Below are 20,613 nucleotides of genomic sequence, written 5' to 3' on the forward strand. Positions count from 1 at the left end.
GTGTGACTGAATCACTTTGGTCCTCCGTGATTTTAATGATGGCAAAAAAGATCTATTGATAAAAATGAATTATTTAGAGATACAAATGATCAGACAGAAGATCTTCAGCAGAATTATTTACTGCACAATAGAGACACTTAAACTACCAGGAGTACAGGATAAGATAGGACAGGGCTCTACACTAAAGCACCTTGAAGCTCTACACTAAAGCAATTGTTGAAGCAATTCTACTCAAGCTGGCACAAAATCAATAATTCTTAACAAGAGTTGTATGGAACTCCCCCAGACCAATGCTGGTGGGGAGATCTCTGCTCTCAACCTCCAGCAGTGACCTTGGGGGCGCCCCCACCCAAGGCAGGAATCTCCACACACCCCACAAGGAAGGGTTCTGTTGGAAGAAGCTGCCCCTGGGAAAGGGGACTGGCCCTTTGTGGTTGAAAGGGATAGACTGACAGTCACTGGACTCCAGGGGTTGCCTCACCATCAGGGGCTTCATTTGAGAAGGAGCAGCCAAAGCTCTTCCTGCAGCCGGGGCACTGGCAGGGCTTCCCTTACTGGTGGGCCCTCTGGTGTCTGGTCAAGGCAGAGCTCTTGTTGAAGCTCTTCCCACACTCCCCACACTTGTAGGGCCTCTCCCCGGTGTGGATGCGCCGGTGGGTGACGAGGTTGGAGTTCCGGTTGAAGCCCTTCCCGCAGTCGGTGCAGCGGAAGGGCCTCTCATCCGTGTGCGTCCGCTGGTGCTGGAAGAGATTGGAGCTGGTCTGAAACCTCTTCCCACATTCCCCACACGTGTAGGGCCGTTCCCTGGTGTAGGGCCATTCCCCAGTGTGGATGAGCTGGTGTCGGATCAGGTGGGAGCTGTACCTGAAGCTCTTCCCACATTCCCTACACTTGTAGGGCCGTTCCCCGGTGTGGATGCGCTGGTGTCGGATCAGGTTGGAGCTGTCCCTGAAGCTCTTCCCACATTTGCCACATGTGTAGGGCCATTCTCCAGTGTGGATCATTTGGTGTCGGATCAAGCTGGAGCTGTCCCTGAAGCTCTTCTCACATTCCCCACATGAGTACGACCGTGCCCCAGTGTGGATGTGCAGGTGTCGGATCAGGTCGGAACTCTGACTGAAGCTCTTCCCACATTCCCTACACATGTAGGGCCGTTCCCCAGTGTGGATATGCTGGTGTCGGGTCAGGTCAGAGCTGTGACTGAAGTTCTTCCCACATTCCAAGCACCTGAAGGGCTTCTCTCTGCTGGGAGGCTTCTCAGGGACCATCAGCTCAGAGCTCCCCCTCAAGCTCCGGCCGCCTTCCCGGCACAGGCTGGCTCTTTCCTCCTCAGAGCACCCTGGGATGGCTTTGGAGCCCCTCCTGTGGGGGGATCTCCGGCCCTTTTCCTCCCCGCTGCCTTCCTGCGCCGGGGAGCCCTTCAAAACGGCCTCTCCCACCAGGGTCTCACGGGGGGATTTGTCCTCCGGGCTCTCCGTCCTCAGCTCGGGGCCTGGGACAGGAAGCAAGAAGGACAGGGAGAGGATTTGCCTCCGGCCCACAGGGAAGGTCAAGGACATCCCCCCAACTCCAGCCCCAGCAGGGGGGCTGTTCTGCAGCCAGGGATCATGCTAAATCATGCATGCCTAGATCATGCAAGCAGAAATTATGAAACTCTGTTTTAAAACAACTAAGAAAGTTTTCAGACACAACAGACTAAACCATTATAGAAAACAAAACTATAGTTGTGGTATAAATACTTAAGATAGAGTTAAGTTAGTAATAATGTTCTATTGAATTGTAGTAGAAAAATTTTCATTATATTTTGTTTATTGAAGATTGTATGTTAGTTGTAGAATTTGAAGTCATTGTAAGTATGTAATTTCGCAAGGGCTAGGGGTGGAAATTGTGGTGGTTTGAAAAAAAACCTTTCCCCCTGGTGCTTGTGCTAGTCTGCCCTGGGGTGGTGTTTTTGATACTGGACCAATTAAAAACTTTGTGCACCCTTGCAGAAATTACCTGCTCACAGAAACGGAAGAGAAGGGGTTATACTTAACTGCGTAGCTGGAAGGAGAGGCAGCCATGCTTTGAACGGGACTCGTGTGGTGCAGGCTGGGGGGCCTTTGCCCTCAGCTCCTGGCCGGGGGGACCAGGAGCAGCACAGCCACTGAGTGGAGCCCCCCTGAAGCCAGTGACCGAGGGGGACCCCGAAAGATCAGGTAGACCCCCTGGGTTGCATTTTCTTCCCCCCCTCGCAGTGTCGGGGGAGGAACACGGCAGAGGTGCCCGATGGTGCCAGAGGGCTGCAATCGGCGCAGACGCGGCGCTGGAGCGGAGCCAGTGCGAGTCGAGGGGTGGCTGGAGAGGGCCAAGCTGAAGAGCCCTGACCTTTGGAAAGGCGGTTGCAGCACACAGTCATGGAAGGGCCGAGGGAAGTCTCCTCCCATGGGTTTGGGGGAGTCCCTGGGCCCCGCTGTCCTGGTCCAGCCAGGACTGCAGGAGTTAAACTCCCCAGGATTTCTCCAGCTGACCTCACCACCTTTTCCCACCATGGAGGGGGAGAAGTGGTGAGAAGTTGGCTGGACCCTGCAGCAACAGCCAAACCAGTGAATCCAAGAACAGAGCAGATGGAGAGAAAGAGAGTCAGTTGGACTCAGTTCTAGGGTAAGAACTTGAACTAAACTAAAAACCTTAGAACTCTTATTCCCCAGGGAGGAGAGGTGGAAATCTCTGAGAACTCATTCCCCGGGGGCCAGAACCTCCAGGGGCCAGAACCTCCACTTAACAAGAGCAGGGGATAAAGACTTTAATCCCTAGTATTTCATGCTGCAGAAGAAAGAAGAATCCTAGCTGTGACAAATCAAAACTGCTGCCTTAAAAATAAGAGACATTTACCAGTGCCGCAGAAAATTAATTTGGAAGAGCTGTGGCCTGAAAGTGCAAGAGGATTTCTTCTCCTTTCCTTCTGGACTCTTTTTTGAAGGAAAGAAGAGACGATCTATGTATATATATTGTTTCACCATAGAAGAGATAGTTAAATTGCCACGTGTATATATATATATGTATATATGTATATATAAACTGTAATATATATTCCCCTCCCCCTATACTAAGTTGTGTGTGTGTCTGAAAAATTCTTTTCTCTCACATTAGAAAAATTTGTAGGAAAAAACTTTTAAAATTAGCTTTTTGAAATTCCTGTTTTTCAAACCACCACAGGCTGCCAGAGCCAGCACAACACCCGCCCAAAGGGCCACTGACTTCCTCCTCACCTGCCTGGGGGGCCCAAGGCATCTTCCTCTTCCTCGCAGCCTCCTCCTCCATCTGCTCAAGCTTTGGGAAGGACAAATCCTGATGAGGGGGAAAACAAGGGCTGAGCGCGTTGGCTTGGGGGTTCCTCCTGCCCAAGTCCATCTCTAGAACTCACCAGGCATCCTGTGACCATAAAAACCTCCAAAACACCAAGATTCATCCCAGAAAAACCCAAACCAATGAGATTCAGGAAAAAAACCCCTCAGAAACAGAAGGATGAACCCCTCCCCTCAAACTGCAAAAAGATAAGATTCAGCAAAAAAACCCTCCAAAATATGAAGATTCAGCTCAGAAAAAGGTGTTTAATTAGGAGGATGAGGGAAGTGAGATCATTTCATGGGCACTTGATTGACTTACTATATATTAATCAAAAGCTCTATTAATGTAGTGTCACTTAAAATTCTCCAGGGCTGTTCCTCGAGGTTCTCTGGCCCCCTACTAGTTTGGGGCAGTTTCTCCAAACCACCAAACCACGTGTGCCAAACGCCCTGGTTGGTCAGTGCCGGCTGGGGGAGCGGGCACTCGGTGAGGGGATGAGAAAACTGCACCTGGGGCTGGGCTGAAAGAGGCTTCAGCACCACTTCTGATGGCCCAGGGGCAGCATCTGGCTTTTCCCAAAATGAGACATGGCACTTGTTCCTCTGCAGGGAGTCAAGGGCAGGAGGGTAACTCCTGCTGTATGGATGGAATGGCAGAGGATCCCTTGGGTCCCCAGGATGGACCAGCACTCGGGGATACAAACTGCCCTCAGGCTCAGGATGCAGCTGCCAGCACAGATTTCCCTGCAAAGTCTGCACTGAGTCAAGCTCTGGAGAGCAGATTGTGCCCCATGGATGGGATTGCAGAGGCTCCCTCAGGTCCCCAGCAGGAATCAGCAACCAGGAATAGACACAAAAGGCCCCCCTAAAGAGTTCTGGGGGAGTGTCCTGTAGGAAGGGGACAGTGTCACCCCACCAGGGCAGGGCTGGCAAGTAGGAGGCTGCTCCAGGGGTCTGCAAGAGGCCTCCTGCTCTGCTCAGCCCCAGCACTGGTTGGTCCCAACACCCCCGGCTGCCCCCGGCCCTGGGCAGCTCTGCTGCCACAGGCTGTGCCCTCACCGTGGCCCTGCAATGGCCCTGCCTGTCCCTCACCCGTGGCCCTGCCCGTGGCCCTGTCCCTTGGCTCTCTCTCTGCCAGCTCAGTGTGGGGCACACGGGCTGGGGGTCCCTCCCAAGCCCCCCGGGCAGCCGGCGTTGGCTGGGGGGATGTGAGGGCTGGGCCTGCTCAGCACAGCCCCGGCCTCGTGCCCAGCGCCTCTTTCCTGACCCACACAAGAGCTTCCCGGCCCCCCCAGGGCTCCCCTGCTGCTGCCTCTGCTCCTGGCCCTGCCTTTGCTGCTCCCTTGGCTGGGGCAGCGGCTGCAGGGGGGGGATGGCAGCAGCTTCAGCTCCACGGCACTTCCTGGGGGGAGCTCAGCCCGGGGGGGACGGGCAGGGACCTGATGGGGATGGACAGGGGCCCAGCAGGGACAGCCAGGGCCTGCAGGGGAAGGCACAGGGACAACCTGGCCCCCCACACTGCCACTACTGTCTCTGCTCCTCCTTGCAGGCTCCGTGGCCAGGCACAGTTTGTGTTCCTGGGTGCCCACCATCTCAGCACTTGGAGACGCTCAAATCAGCGCCCGCAGCTCTGCAGCAAAGCCCCAGCTCACCTGGCACACAGGGGATGGACACAGCACCTGCTCGGGGATGGGCTTTCACAGCTTTGTCTCTGCCCCACCACAGGGCTCTCCTTCCTCAGCAGCACCTCTGCCTTGCACTTATTCTCAGCCTCACCTCAGAGACAGCTCTGGGCTCACCTCCGCGCCACTTCTCAGCCTCACCTCAGGGCCTGGGCTCAACGACAGGAACCTGCAGGGAGGGGACATCAGGTGCAAGCTGAGGGCTGCCTGCTTGCACTGGCTTCTGGGCTTCTTTCTCCTTCTACAACCAGCCCAGAACTCAGCCTGCTTTTCTAACACCACACATTTACAGACTAACCTTGGAGACAGATATGGACAGACATCTCTATCACCCTGGGGATAGAGCCTCAAGCATGTGCTGCCATAGGAATGGCAATTACAGAATCACAGAATCAGCTGTGTTGGAAAAGACCTCCGAGATCATCAAGTCCAACCCTTGATCCAACCCCGCTGTGCTTCCCAGACCATGGCACTGAGGCCACATCCACTCTCACCTTCAACACCTCCAGGGACGCTGACTCCACCCCCTCCCTGCCCAGACCATTCCAAGGCCTGATTACTCTTTAGACAAAAAATTGCTTCCTAATATCCAACCTAAACCTCCCCTGGAACAGCTCAAGACCCAGCCCTCTTGTCCTACTGCTGCTTCCTGGCACAACAGCCCCACCCCCACCTGGCTCCAACCTCCTGGCAGGGACTTGCAGACAGTCAGGAGGTCTCCCCTGAGCCTCCTCTTCTCCAGCCTCAACACCCCCAGCTCCCTCAGCCTCTCCTCACACCACTTGTGCTCCACTCCCTTCCCCAGCCTCGCTGCTCTTCTCTGCACCTGCTCCAGCCCCTCCAGGGCCTTCCTCAACTCAGGGGCCCAGAGCTGGACACAGCACTCCAGGGGTGGCCTCACCAGTGCTCACTCCAGCACAACAATCACTTCCCTGCTCCTGCTGACACACTCTTCCTCACACAGGACACCAGCCATTGGCCGTCTTGGCCACCTGGCCACACTCTCCCTCCTCTTCAGCTTCCTGTCCATCCACACTCCCAGCTCCCTTTCTGCCTGCCTGCTCTCCAGACACTCTGGCCCCAGCCCGGGAGGCTGACGGGGCTTCTTGTGGCCAAAGGGCAGGACCCGGCCCTTGGCCTGCTGGAACCTCATCCCCTTGCAATCAGCCCATGGATCCAGCTGGGCCAGGTCCCTCTGCAGAGCCCTCCTGCCTTCCAGCACATCAACACACCCCCAGCTTGGTGTCACCTGCACATTTGCTGATGAAATGCCTGGTTCTGCAGCAGCTGCAGATGCTCAAGGGGCAGCAGGACCAAGTCAGGGGCCTGGGGGGGTCTGGGGGGCTTTGAGGTCCAGGATGGTCCAGGGGAGCTGGGGAGGGGCTTTGGGGATTGAGGGTACAAACCAGGACATACCAGAACAGACCAGTACAGACCAGTACCTCCTCACTGCTCCCCAGATCTCTCCTGGACTTGGGCCACATTGTCCTGGGACATCTGAGCCCCCCCCAGTGCGCTCCCAGTACATCCCAGTGCCCCCAATACAGTCCACTGTGCTCCTGTCCCAGGGTGCTGGGTGATCCCTCTTTGGGGGGTTGGAAGGGATTTGATGGGGGGGCTGCGGGAGATTTGGGGGGATATGGAGGGGTGGGATGGGGATTTAGGGGGTTTAGGGGGGCTTTAGGTGCATTTAGGGAAGTTAAAAGAGGTCTTAGAGGCATTGGGGGGTCAAAAGGATCTGTGTGGGGAGGGGATTAAAGGGAAAATGGGAGGTAGGGGATATTTGGGGGGTTAATGGGGCCTGGGGGGGGAGAGGAGGTGCTGCACCATGAGCAGCTGAGTCCTGAGAGCTCCCCGGTGTCCTCAAGACCCTCTTGGTGTTCCTAATTCCCCCCCTTGGCACTCCAAGACAAGCCTGGTGTCTCCAGTGTCCCCAGGGCCTCCCTATTGCCATTATTCCCCCCTTGACACCCCCAATTCCACTGGCCCCATGCCCATCCCTGATGTCCCAACCCTCCATCTCACCCCAGGAGCCCCCCCTGGCCCTTTTGACCCCAAAAATGCCCCCCCACACGTTCACAGAAAGGCCAAGGGCATCTGGGGACACGTTGGGGACAGCTGGAGGGCTTTGGGGGGCACTGGGTGATTACTGGAGGATACTGGGACACACTGGGGGGAACCAGAGGGCACTGGGAGGGACTAGAGGGTTACTGAGGGATCCTGCGAGGGCACTGGGAGGGACTGGGGAGTTACTGGGGGATTATCAGGACACAGGGAGAGACACTGGCAGGTTACTGGGCCATACTGGGGGTTACTGGGTGCTCACTGGAGGATCACTGGGCCATACTGGGGGGCAGTGGGAGGTCACTGGGACACACTGGCTGGTCACTGAGGGGGTTATGGGCCGTACTGAGGGGCACTGGGAGCCCCTTACACGGATGTGGTACATCTCCCCCCCGGACTTCGGGGGGCACCCCCAGGACTCCTTCCCCTGGGGGCTGGGAGATCCCCTGAACCCCACTGCTGGGCTTTAGGGAACCCCCGGGCCCCAGTCCCTTTGGGGTCTCTGTGTGCTGCGTGTTGGGGGTCTCTGGGGTTCAGGGGGGGCATTGGGATCCCCTTTCCCTGGGGTCGGTCCGCCGGGCCGGCAGGGGGCGCTGTGGCGGGAAGGGTAATGGCAGCTTCCGGGTAATGCCGGTGGGTAACGCCGGCGCGCCTGCGCAGTGCAGCCAGGGCGCTGGGACAGCCCCACCCCCCCCACGCGGGTTCCAGGCCCCGCGCTCTGACCCTCGGGAACCCCCGAACCCCTCGGCTAAACCCTCCCGAGCCCTCCAGCCTTTCCACCCACAGCCGCGCTCCCCGCAGCCCCGAGCGGATCCCCAGAATCGCGCTCTCCGAGCGCAGCCGCACCTCCACCGCTACCGCTGCCCCGCAGACAACATGGCGCTCTGCGCACGCCCCGCCTCTCGAGCCCCCGCCGCAGCCAATCAGCGCTCGGCCCGTCCCCGCCCCGTCCCTGCCGGCCCCGCCCTGTCGGGTGAGCGGGGCGGGCACGGCGGGAAAGCGGCGGGGGGGAGAGAGCGGGGGGGACCCCAAAGGGAGCGCGAGGGGCGGGGGGTCACCCCCAAAGGGGGCTGGGGGGAGCCGGGCTGTGAAGGGACTGCTTTTCCAAACTGCCCTGCTTATCCCGCATGTGCACACTTCTCTCCTGCTGGGATCTGGCCCAGACAAACCTGAAAATACCTGGAAGTGCCACCTCCACCAGCACTTCCTCCACAGCTGCTTTCAAGGATTTCTCTCCAATTTGCCAAGGAAATGTTTCCAGATCATACTTCCATCTACAAGTCAGAACACCAGCCTGCACCAGGACTCCTGCTTGTTTTCCCTGCACTTGCTGACAGGAGGTGCAGAGGCAGGATGTCAGCACTTCATTACCAACAGCCTTAACGGGGCATGACTCCACTTTTTAACCTTGGAAGAAGAGCAGCTTTTCCTTTTCCTCTCCTGTTTTTGGGGGTTAGTTTTTTTTTACCTTCTGAATAAAAGAACACGTGTAAATTGAAATAATCTGAACCCAACTTTTAAGAAGACTGACACCTTTGAGCAGCTTCCTCTTAACCCTCTCTCCATGTTGGAGGAGTGGCCAGATGAAGAGTTACCAGCCCATCCTGGCTTCCAGAATGGCACAGCTGGTGGTTAGAGATTCATCTCACAGTTATCTAGAATATGCCCAAACTTGTTCTGCCCTTCCTAATTCCTAACTCAGACCAATGGCTCCAAACCCAGCATCTGGGAGGCTGATTAGGTTGGCAAGAACATTTCCCTGTGTGATAACAGTGTGGGCACAAGGACTGGGAGTGTGTCATAAGAAATCTGACTTGCATACATGGGGTAGGAGACAAAAAAAACCACAGATAAGCAGAAAATGTTTGCAAGGAAGAATTGGCAGCAAATCTGTCAGAAGATTAGTGCAGGTGACTATCAAATACAGGAGAAAACATGATGAAATGAGTAACTCATGACTCTTTATCTGAGCTATGAAATGAACAGTAACTTCAGCCACTGTTGAGAGATTTGTTTAAATACAGAAGTGAGTTTGCAGTTGTAGCATTTTCCACATTAAAGCCTACAGCTGGTAAATAATAAAATAAGCAATTAAAAAGCAATCAAGCTTGCTGCATGAAAACCTCTCAAACAGGCTGCTTCAAACAACAACAGTCTTCTTGCTCCCCTCCTTCCCCCAAGCCCCAAAACTTCACCACATCTCAGGTCTGTACTACTCACACACATCACTTGGCAGAGGAAAGCCACACAAAACAAAAGATAAAGAATAATGACTTGTTTTGGTAGGTACTGATGGTCACGTGTGTGGAATGGGAGGTCCCAAGAGGAGTGTCAGCTTGGTGGATGGTCCCTCTTGGGAAGTACAGGAAGTCACCTGGCTGCAAGAAAATTGATATATTTAGGGCACCAGGTCAAACCTTACTGCAGTCAGAGAAAATACTCTCTGAGCAGACAGTCTGACAATATATATCCTTTAGAATCACAAAATGGAGCAGTCCTGCAATGTACACTTTAATAACATAAAGAACACTAAGCCAGAAGTTCAGAACCTTAAACTTTCCAACCTGCTGTCAATATTTGCTGAAAACGTGAAACAAGCTTTTTAACATCACAGAACACACAGACTCCCACTGAGCTGCAGGAAGAGGACAAAGAAGCAGCTGAGATGGACCTGCTGGCAACACAGTGGGCTGGCAGAGGAGCAGTGAAATGGGGATTTGGTCAGATCACATCAAAAGAAAAGGCTAGTATTCCACGAGAAAAGCCAAATAGTCTATAAAATGGTAATCTGTTACAATACTGTTGTCTGAGATTTTCAGTTAAAGCACTTAAAAAACAGGTACAACCTTCCTCCTCCTCCTCCCTATCTTTCTTCTCACCTGTGTAAATTAAAACTCCACACTGAAAAAAAACTAGATAAGGAAAGTCAAGACAAGAAAGGTGTAAAGCACATAAAATTGCCTCCAAGAAGGAAATAAAAGTTTACTTATGGCTTGTCCTGTAAACACCTATAGAGTTGGACAGCACAGTCAAAGAAAACTGCCTTCCTTACCAGAGTGGGGACTACACCAACCAAGAGTATTCTGAATTCTCTTCATTTGAAAGATGGAGAAAGGAAATATTCTAGAAAGATGTTTAGGGAGGAAATAGAGTCAAACAACAGCATCCCTCTCAGAGGCAGCCACAAAGAGACAACCAAACTTTGACACCAGCCACCCAGAAGAAATGGGTCACAGGAAGTGAACAACAGCAAACAGAAGGAAAATAAATTAAAAACTTGGATAACTTTTAAGCCCATCATTATTCCATAAAAATGAAAGGCACTGAAGTCTGGTCCAAAATATTCCAGAAATGAAAAAGGGAACTGTAATTTACTAGACTTTGCATCACCCAGTACACGATGACGATTGAATATTCCCCTCTGTCAAACAACACAGCTCATGATGTCAGCATCCCATCCAATGGGTCACACTATTCCTAAAACACCTACACCATCCAACATGTCACACTATTCCTAAAACACCTACACCCAAATGCAGCTCTGGACACTGAGAAGAGCAGAGAGAGGCTCCATAACAGGCCAAAAGGCAGAGAAACTCCTGAGGATTCCAACATGGAGCAGCACCACCAGCTGGACAAGTAACACTTCAAAAGCAGGTCAAACAGAACAGGACAAGCACCAGATTCCCTGCTGACACTCAGTAATCTTCATGAAATGTTCCTTTTATTCCAAAAATCAACCACCAACCAAACACTTGAATTTCACGTTTGGAAAAAGGAAGAGCAATCAATACAGCAAGTTTATGTGGGGTTTGGTTCATGCTTTTCTTTATCAGCCAAGGATAAATATTTAAATCTCATTCACCAGAACAGTGACAATGTTCAGTGCAGCAGTAAGTCTCAGTGCACAGAAGGATTAGCCTGAGTGATTACAGGCAGCATGTAAAAGCATAAAAATGTTTTATAACCACACACAAATCCAGTGTTTTTTCTGCACACAACTCCACAAACATGACCTAGGAGTCAGGGTGCCCAACCTGGAGAGTACTAGTCAATTTACAGAAATAACTGGGGGTTTTGGCCCATTATTTAAATACTAGAAGCAAAGGATACCTTTAAAAAAGGATACAGACAACTATCACCCAAATTTCTCGTGCTCGCAGTGTGCAAACCCTCCCCTCAGTTTCACAGCCACAATCACTGCCTTCAAGAAATGGACCACTTTTAACTTTTCTGGCAATCACAGCCCAGACCACCTAAGGCAATGAAATTCTCATACCTTTAATATGAACTCACGTGTGGGATTCCCAATCCTATCTTCTGATTCCACATCATATTCCCGAGCTAAAGGCACCGTTGGTTTATGGAGCCGCCAGTGTTTCTCGCCTTCCAGCTGAAGGATAAACACCTGCAAAAGACCATAAATCCAAATCCATAAGGAAGTAATTCCTTTCCCATTAATTTTTAGATAGCTACAATTCAGAGAAATTTAAATTTGAACTATTTTTTTTTGTCTCTATTTAGAGACAACAGACAGAGGAGTTGTGAAGTGGGATCTGGTTTATCCTAAGGCAGGCATTTGGAAATCCCTGTTTCTCTCCAGTCACTTAAGTAAGTGCTAGAGAACTAACCCAAAAGGAACATCTGCCACACAAATAGCCAAAATTTCAGGTGAAAGAGGCTTATCCCCAACAGAGCATCAGAAACCTCTATAGGGTGCCCAATGGGGGTAGATGGCACGAGTTAGAAATGCTGGATGTGAGGCTGCTGAATAACAAGCATAAGGAAAATGAAACTCCAGGTGTATTGAATGGAAATGAAAATATTAAAAAGCAAAATATACCTATAAGGATTGGATTTTTTGATTTGGTTTAAGTGGGATAGTCCAATTTTTTCTTTATAATGCAGTGTATATTTGTATGTTTCTTTTAGAAGCTGATTTAAAATGCATTTGGACCACAGGAATTCATCATATCAGTAACTTCTTAAAAACAGCAAGACCAACAAGCACAACCAGTCTGCTGCTACAGTCCAGCTGAAGAAAGAGCAAGTACTTAGTAAAGGAAAAAGGACTTGTAAATTCTTGGGGCCTGAATGAAGTGAAAATGAAAAAACAGGTGCTAGAAAGCTTCTGCAGCTGGGAAAACAAACTTCTCTTTTTATCTAATGGAAATACCAGGTCTGGAAAACCCAGTTTACATGATATTATGATTAGATATTACTATTAGTAAATTTTCAGCAAAAATAAGTAAGAAAAACGACTACAAGGAAACACAAATTTAAAAAAAAACATTTTCCTATAATGTTTAGTGGGGGGAGGGTTAGAAGCACACACACAACAGCAAACACTGCCATCAGCAAAAGCCCATGCACAATTTCACAGGCAAGGTTGTGCTGTCCTACCTCAACATCATCAGAGTGAGGAGGAAGGCCCTGGGATCCCTGGGGAGTGATGTAAACATTGGACCCCACCAGAGACCCAAAGGAGCACTCCAGCTTCTCCTGAATCTTCCACAGCTCCTCCTGTAAAAAAAAAAAAGATGCTGTTACTTGCTGAAGAGCTCAGCCAAGCCCAGCCCACCTCCTCCCGATGGCTTGGGAAGAATGATCACATCAGGGACACAGAGGCTGGGAAGGAAGGTGCTCTGTACCAGTGTTTCTCCTGAAGGAGAGCACTGGAGATGCAAAGGGGATCTGCCATGAGAGTCATTGCTAAGCCAAAAAGTCTGGTGCCCCAGCCTGGGTTTGTTCTCTTCCCTGTGCCATCTTTAGGCTGCACAACCAGACAGACAAGGCTGAACAGAGGAAAATAATCCCACAAACAGCAAAACACCATCAGACAATAAGCACATGCAGGACCTGCATTCTCTCACCAGAGAGAACATACAAAGGTTAGAGACCTTTCACCAGTTACTCCAATCATTTGGGAATATTCAAACCAAACTTGACTCATCCACACCCCACATGTGACAGACAAGGCACCGAAGGGAAACAGCAGAACGTGCCAAGTACCAGATCCACACAAGTGCAGCTTGGCCATTAAAGCTGACAGCAGCCAGGAACACTATACCTGGGACTCAGTTTGTATTTGGGATCTTATTTGGGTCCACCTCACAATTCAATTGTGTTGACACCTTCAAGACTACCTGAATCAAAGCACCTCCAAGAATCCAAGTCCTTTACACAACTGTGCAGCACCACTGCCTCGTTCTCAAACTCAAGGACTGAGAACACTCAGCTAAAATGGGCTGGTACCTTTCCATGGTGCAATTCACTGGCAAGAACACTGGAAATATTTCACATGGTTTCACACCTTACCCTCCATTAAAGGGAAGTGGCTCAAAAGCCACAAAGTTTGCACAAGGAAACAGTGGGGCAGAAGGGATAATTTGAGCACAGATGCCTAATCATCAATTTTGTGCATTTGGTTTTGTTTCCAAACTTTTATGTGACAGAGCAAAATTTTAAAAAGAATATATTATTATACATATTATAGCATGAATCAGATTTTGTTCTTACTGCAGAGCAGTGAAACATGATGGACAGTGCAAAAGTATAAACTGTGTTTTAATACAGCTCATGTAAAGATTTCAGCAGGTCATCAATGTCAACCACTTGCCCTGGGGACAGAGATGAAGCCATGTCTAGTGCAACTCAAGCAAAACACACCACATTATTAAGCCAGCATCAACTATATCCAGTGAAACAATCCCACCTTAAATCTCTGAGGCTGATGAAACTGCATTGTTGCCTTTTTCTGGTCAGAATCCTTCTTCAGCTGCATGTAATTCACTTTGCCTTCTTTATTTAAAACCTTCTTCTTTCCATTCAAACACTGCAGATATTCACATCTCGCCCATAGTACAGGCCCTGGCTGCACAGCTCCTTCAAGTCTGACAGCAGGAACAGGGACAGGCAGTAAGCAGCCACCAGGGGATCATTGCTCTGGAGGAGCAGTGGCTTTTGCTCCCAGTACTCCTTGAAAAACACCTCTTCTTTGATGGGGGAGATCAAGCTCCCGAAGAGGCTCTCTGGGTTCTCAAAACTCAGGACTGAGGGAGAACAAGCTGCTTCCAGCTTTGCTCGTTTACACTGTGTCTGTGTTTCTTTTCCCATTTCAGCATGCTTCCCTCCTTTCTTGGGCATGGTTCCTGTTCAAGAGGAGAGAGGACCAAAACAATCAACCAGCAACACAACCTCAAGAGCTCACGGGCCCAGAGCAACAACTCTTACCCTACCCAGTGGGATATCAGAGTATCCCGGGAACAGCTCTGCTTTCAGAGCCTCACTATTTGCTCCAAAGCATTAACAGGTTACAGAAGACAGGGAACATTGTTAGGCCTTCCTGTTGATGCTCTGTAATTACTACATTTACAAGTTTAACACTTGTAAAATTTACCAGTTTAAGAACTAAAAGGCCAAGATTCTGCTTTCAGTCCTGTCGAGCTGTCAAACTTTGTTTATGTAGAACAAAAAGAATTCTTTCATACAAGCACAGACATTTCATTTTAAAGCTGGAAGTCATTTACTTTGTTTTTCCCAGGCAGAGAGTATGATTGTGTACCATTATGCAAAAATAAAGAAGTTGATCTACAAATGGTTTGGCTGCCAAATTCTCAGGAAAGTTAAGGGGGAAATCAAGTAACGGTAGGTAACTGTGCAAGTCTGGAAAGCCAACACCTGAGAAGTTTGAACGTGCTGATGCCATAATTTCTAAGTAAAAATGACAGCTCTACTCCCTACACCCATTTGATAGGAAATGCTATCAATTTGTTGAGATACTTTTATTTACACAGATCCCGTATTTTGAAACTTAAACTCCAGTTCTGGTATTTACATGCAGCACTAAGTTCTTCTGTGCAGCAGGACACCCGTGCTGGCCCACTAACTCCTGGGCAGTGTTTCATCAGCAGCTCCTGCACAGCCTGTCCCTCAACAGTAACCGAGGGTCACCTCAGCCCTGCAGGAGGGAATTCACATCACCTCCTTCCTAAGAGAATGAACATTCCCAACTGCAGCATGAGGCAAGGGAATGCGTAAAAAATTAAAGACTGAAAATCAGTCCCTGACTGACAGCAAGATCTGAAGATGCTGCTGAAGGCACCAAGATCTAAAGCTGACATCCCCAAATGACAGCAACACAAATGCAACCAAGCCTGGATTCATAGTTTTGAATTCCAGACCGAAATCCATTGTACCAACCTCTCAGCTCATTCACACTGATTTAAAGAAGTTACATTCAGATATTTACTATTCATAGAACGCAGCTTCATTTACAACACGTGCTGTTCTGCAGCATTCTGCTGGTTATTACAGCTGTTCCAAGCCCCCTGCCATGGGCAGGGATACCTTCCACAAGATCTAGTTGCTCAAAACCCCATCCAACAGGATCCAACCAGGCCTTGAGCACTGCCAGGGATGGGGCATCCACAGCTTCTCAGGGCAACCTGAGCCAATGCCTCACCACCCTCCAGCAGAAAAAAATTCTCCCTTACATTTAGTCTAAACCTAAACTGTTCAGCTTAAACCCATTGCCCCTTGTCCTGCAGCTACAGGCCCTCAGAAAAAGTCCCTCTCCATCTTTCTTGCACCACTTAAGTCCTGACAGGCTGCAAGGAGGTCTCCACAGAGACTTCTCCAGATTGAGCCATCCCAACTCTCCCAGCCTGTCTCCGCAGCTGCTCCATCCCTCTCATCATCTTCCTGGCCTTCCCTGGACTTGATCCAACAGGTCTGTGCCCTTCTCCCGCTGGGAGCTCCAGAGCTGGATGCAGCGCTCCAGGTGGAGAATCACCAGAGCGCGGCAGAGGGGCAGAACCCCCTCCCTCACCCACGGCCCGGTGAATGGGATGCAGGATACGCCCGGATTTCTGGGCTGGGAGCTCAGCGCCAGCTCAGCCCCAACTTTCCATCCACCAGCACCCCCAATTCCTTCCGTGCCGGGCTGGAGGACAAACCCCAGCGCAGAACCCCACACGGGAGCAGCTGCTCCCCGCCAGGGCTGTTCCCTCCCACACCACGGCAGCTCCCTGGGAAGCGGCGGGAATACCGCCGGGCAGACCGGGAATACCGCCGGGCACAGCGGGAATACCGCTGGGCGCAGCGGGAATACCGCCGGGCACAGCGGGAATAGCGCCGGGCACAGCGGGAATAGCGCCGGGCACAGCGGGAACACCGCCGGGCACAGCGGGAATACCGCCGGGCACAGCGGGAACACCGCCGGGCACAGCGGGAATAGCGCCGGGCATAGCAGGAATACCGCCGGGCACAGCGGGAATACCGCCGGGCACAGCGGGAATAGCGCCAGGCACAGCGGGAATACCGCCGGGCACAGCGGGAATAGCGCCGGGCATAGCAGGAATACCGCCGGGCACAGCGGCTCCGAGGACACGCGGTGTCCCCGCTCCCCCCTCCCGGCTCCCGCCGCCTCCATCCAGCCCCTTCCCGTCCCGCGGCCCCGCACTCACCCGGGCAGGAGGGAGGATCGCGTGGGATCGGGGCGGGCCGGGATGGATCGGGGCGGGCAGGGGAGGCGAGGCCAGGCAGGATGTGCCGGCTGGAAGCGGGAGGCGGTCCTGCCGTGCTGGGAGTCACGGGAGGAGCCGCTTCCGGGCGGCCAGTAGGAAATCCGGCGGCATTCCAGTGTCATTCCAGTGTGTATTCCAGTGGGAACGCAGCAGCACTAAGGTTAATCAATCTGCTTCATACAACGGTGCCTGGGCTTCAGCTGCGTTATTTATTTTTTTTTTTCCTGGACCAAAAATCTTCTTCTAGAGTCTCCCTGAGTCTCCCTCAAAGAAAACTTTGGAATCCTCACCGAGCACGTGAAAACTTCCAGAAATATTTTTAGATGCCTGTTAATGGTTTGGTTTACGTTGGCTAATGATGTCAGAAACAAAAGAAAATGTTAGGTAGACTTTGCTGAAGCTTTGTTCTTGTGTACTGGCTTGAAGGATACGAAGCAGAACTAGCAGAAATAAAAAAGGTGGATTTTGGAAACCTCAGCAGCCTTACAGTGCACGGCTGATGTTGGTACAAAGTTACACTGCCATAAGTGTAACTAGAAGGAGCTTTCAATGGCAGGTAAGAGAGGGGACTGTGTCCTGTCAACAACTTAAAGAGGGAGAATCACAGAGCCTTGCACATCTCCAACACCAGTTCAAATCCTTCCCTTTACGGAAAGTGGTTTTCAGTCTTGTTCCTCCTCACAGTGTGGTTGTTACACAGTCATAACTTCTGCTTCCCTGGCACTAGCTGGATCCTTTGGAACAAATGTTGTGATTCCAGTGGGTTCTGCATTCATGGATGCATCCAGCAAATTCCTGTGTGCTGAGCAGAGAAAGTGGCAAAGTATAATATATAGAAAAGGGGGATGGAGGAGAGAAAAAGGCAAACGCTGCTCATACTGTTCAGTCCTTGTTCCTTTACCACCTGGGCCGCTCTGTCGCCAGCTGACCAAAATATCATGGTCACTTGAACATGAAATAAGGATTAATCAGCATGTGGCTGGGTTACCAGCAGAGAGGTTTTGCCAGGGGTGAACCTACAGCTGTCCTAATTGTAGAAATGTGTACAAATTAGATAAAAAAAATTAAGTTTCTCTAGAAAGCTTTTTTTTTCATAGGCCTGTGAGCTTCAAAGAAAAAGAAGACAATCTCCACTTTCTAATTCTGAGTTCATCACTACATCCAGGACATTTTGCAAAACTTATTAAACTTCAAATATTTTAATGTAAAGGCTCACCAATAGTTGGGATATTCAAAGTGAAAAATAGGTCACTGTCATGAAATTCTCTTTATTTCTTTCATGAGAATTAGCAAGCTTTGAAGAAGGAAGTAGTTCTCCAGACTTAAAAGGTTGCATCACCTAAATTAACACTCACAGGATGTTTTCTCACTACAGATGGGTGTACCAGCAGATGCTAAAAATAGAGAGGCCACATCCTGCACCTCAGCCAGTCACAGACACCATTAAAAGATGTTATTTCTGTTCCAAAACTCCACAAAGTACCTCAACGTAACTGCCTGAACACCATCAGGGTGAATACTCAAACAAATACACATTTACATAATGGCTGTGGTGTTTTTAATTTGCTGTGGGACATAAACCCCACACATCTGACCGGTGGTGCTGGACAAGATCGTCCAGTGACGAAGGCAAGTGCTTCCAACTCCAGGGCTGTCTCTTGAGCTGCCTCCAGAGTAGAATATCAGGGAATATCTCCGCATCTCTGTTCCGTCCTGCGATAGCCTCCATCCCTTCCCCAAGCTCTGGCAGTCCTGGTGGACTGCAGGCAGATTAGCCTCTGCCTAAGGGACAAAATCCATCCTATACGGCAAGGACTTCAAGTATTTCAGTTTGGAGCCAGTAGGGCACTGCAGTACTGCTGTGTAAACACTAAATAAGGAGAAGGGGAAGGAAGAAAATAGAAACTTTTTTTTTTGTTGCAAAGAGTTTTTTTTCACGTGGGTTTAGGGTGGATATTTGGGAAAGGTTCTTCCCTCCGAGGGTGGTTGGCACTGGACCAGGCTCCCCAGGGCAGTGGTCACAGCACCAAGGCTGGCAGAGTTCAGGCCCACGGTGTGACTCTTGGGGTCGGTGCTGTGCCGGGCAAAGGCTTGGACTCGACGCTCATTGTGGGTCCCTTCCACCTCAGCACGTTCTGTGATGGTGCGATGAGTTCCCTCTCTTTCAACACTTTTGTTCTTTTCAGGGCTCCTCGCTGCCCGGGGCCCGAAGCCCGCCTTCCGCGCGCCTGCTTCCCTGCCCGTTGTGGCGGCCGCAGCCAGGCGCTGAGTGCCCGCTCCCGGGCGGGCACGGCCGCTCGCTCCAGGAGTGGGGGGGCAGCGCCGGCGCCCCGAGGATTCCCGGGATTCCCTCGCCGGTTTCCAGGCAACGCTCCCCGCGCGCTCCTCGCTCCAGGGCCGAACGTGCGCAGCCAATGGGAGGCGGCGGAGTGGGCGGGGCGAGGCGGGGATTGGGCGGGGCGGGGGCGGGGCCGAGAGGGGCGGTTGGTGGGGTTTGGGTGGGAGCGGGCGGGGCCGGGAGCGGGAGCGCTGCCGCTGAGCGACCCCCGGGCAGCGACCCCCGGGCAGCGACCCCCGGGCAGCGGCCCCCGGGCAGCGGCCCCAAGACCCCCGGCGAGTGGTCCCCGGTGCGCGGCCCCGGGGGAGGGACCCCCCGTGCGCGGCCCCCCGGCGAGTGGCCGCTGGTGAGCGACCCCCGGTGAGCGACCCCCAGTAAGTGACACCTGGTGAGCGACCCGCGGTGAACAAGCCCCGGTAAGTGACCCCTGCGGAGGGACCCCCGGTGAGCGACCCGCGGTGAACAACCCCTGGCAAGTGACCCCCGGGGAGGGAACCCCAGGGAGGGACCCCCGGTGAATGACCCGTGGTGAACAACCCCTGGCAAGTGACCCCCGGGCAGGGACCCCCGGTGCGCGGCCCCCGGGGGTGTCTGTCCGGGGCTGGGCGCGTTCCTTCCCCGTGCAGAGCCGAGCGGGGCCGTGGCGGGAGCGGGGCCGGAGCGGAGCCGGCCGGGGGGGCAGAGGGGAGCCCTGAGCCGCCTTCTGCCGAGGGGGCTGCTGGAAAGGAGCCTGCGCTGGGAGGAGCGGGGGACGTGGCCCGAGGCTGAGGCAGGGGAGCTTCAGGTCAGCTCCTGGAGAAAGGTTTCTCCCTGTGTTTTTCGGGGGGGGCTCGGGCACTGCAATGGGTTGCCCAGGCGGAGCCAGCACCCCGGCAGGTGTTTCAGAGGCGCCTGCATCTGGCCATGGCTGACACGCTTTAGTGGTTTGGGGGTTGCTGGGGCAGTGCTGGGCTGACAGTTGGACTTGATGGAATCATGGAACGTGCTGAGTCGGGAGGGTCCCACCGGCACCCTGGAGTCCAGCTCCTGAGTTTTAGGCACCACTAAAGGAACTGAATCTGCATCGATCTGTTTGGCTCCAAAAACTCTTCTGCCCCTAGTCTACACTGCCAAGTAAAACAAAACAGACCGTGCAAAATAGAGGCCTGTGTTCCCCCCAAAGGGAAGGCAGGCAGTTACAAACCAAGACAGTAAATCAAAGCTCAGAACATACGTTCTTGGTCCCCACAGTTGTATGACACATCAAACCAGTCCTCTGTTCATTACCCGTGTAGAACTCTCATCAGGAACCCCAAACTTTCTTGTGTGTATTTGTATAGATATGTATAGATATGTATAGGTAGATAGATATACATACATAGATATGTATAGGTATATATTTGTGTGTATCTCTGTAAGATTCTGTATCTTTGGATGTGATATTGGCATGCTATTGTTGTGTGGCAACAAGTGGACTTAAAAGGTTGCAACACTTTAGGAGATCACCTTTCTGCTTATGGGTCCTATTTTTTAAAGAAGGTAACAAGAAAAGAACTCTTTAGCCAAATATAAGTTAAGACATTAATCAGAGCAAATGTATGGATTTTTATTTCCAATTGTACAACAAGTCATTCAACTATTTGCATACTCCAAAGCTGGGTTGGAAACTTCTCCCTCAGAAATAAGAAAAACTG

The 20,613-nt window shown here is 51.7% G+C and overlaps 1 pseudogene; it reads right to left on the reverse strand.

Moving 5' to 3' along the window:
• Positions 1-547: 547 nt before the first annotated feature.
• LOC135405243 (zinc finger protein 850-like) overlaps positions 548-20,613 on the reverse strand; it is a 419,536-nt pseudogene continuing 399,470 nt past the window's right edge.

Source organism: Pseudopipra pipra, chromosome W (genome assembly GCF_036250125.1).
Source record: "Pseudopipra pipra isolate bDixPip1 chromosome W, bDixPip1.hap1, whole genome shotgun sequence".
Taxonomy (NCBI): Eukaryota; Metazoa; Chordata; class Aves; order Passeriformes; family Pipridae; genus Pseudopipra; species Pseudopipra pipra.